Source organism: Nematolebias whitei, chromosome 11, assembly GCF_014905685.2.
Source record: "Nematolebias whitei isolate Nwh7 chromosome 11, NemWhi1, whole genome shotgun sequence".
Lineage (NCBI taxonomy): Eukaryota > Metazoa > Chordata > Actinopteri > Cyprinodontiformes > Rivulidae > Nematolebias > Nematolebias whitei.
Genome location: NC_056508.1, coordinates 29,655,205 through 29,655,835, shown reverse-complemented (window position 1 = coordinate 29,655,835; position 631 = coordinate 29,655,205).

The window sequence follows — 631 nt, the reverse complement described above, 5'->3', positions numbered from 1 at the left end:
ACTAATCTCAGTTATTTAAAAAAATATACACTGTAATCTTTTCAAGACATCTGGATCAATGTGACAGTAATACAAAAAACATGAAACTTACGATAAACTGTTATCTCAGCTGTGCTGCTGTCTCCTGATGTGACTCCTCTGGGTTTCAGGTGAGCTCTACAGTAGTACTTTCCTTGATCACTTGCAGTAATTGACCTGATTTTGAACAATAAGTCTTCTTCTTGGAGTTTACTATTATCTTTGTACCAGAGGAACGTCCAACCCGAGTTGTTCACATTGCAAAGAAGCTCCACTGCTTCGGTTTCGAAGACGTCCAACTGTGCTCTCCTCTGTGTCAAAGTAGGAGTCGGTAGGGCTAAAAAAAAAAAAACATATCCACAAAGATATCTTCAAACTAAAACTCATATGTTTTATTGGTTTGTTGATGTTTTTTTTATTTTTTTTTATTTTTTATTAAATGTTAAAATGTCAGATTTGGTCTAAATACTAGTAATAGTATGATGAAAGTACACTGTAATGAATCAGAATCTGTTAAGAGGGTGAAAGAAAAATAATCTAAATATTACTGATTTCATTAATAATCTAGAAGTTGGACCTGTTGCCCCTTTTAAAGAGAGCCTAATATATATAT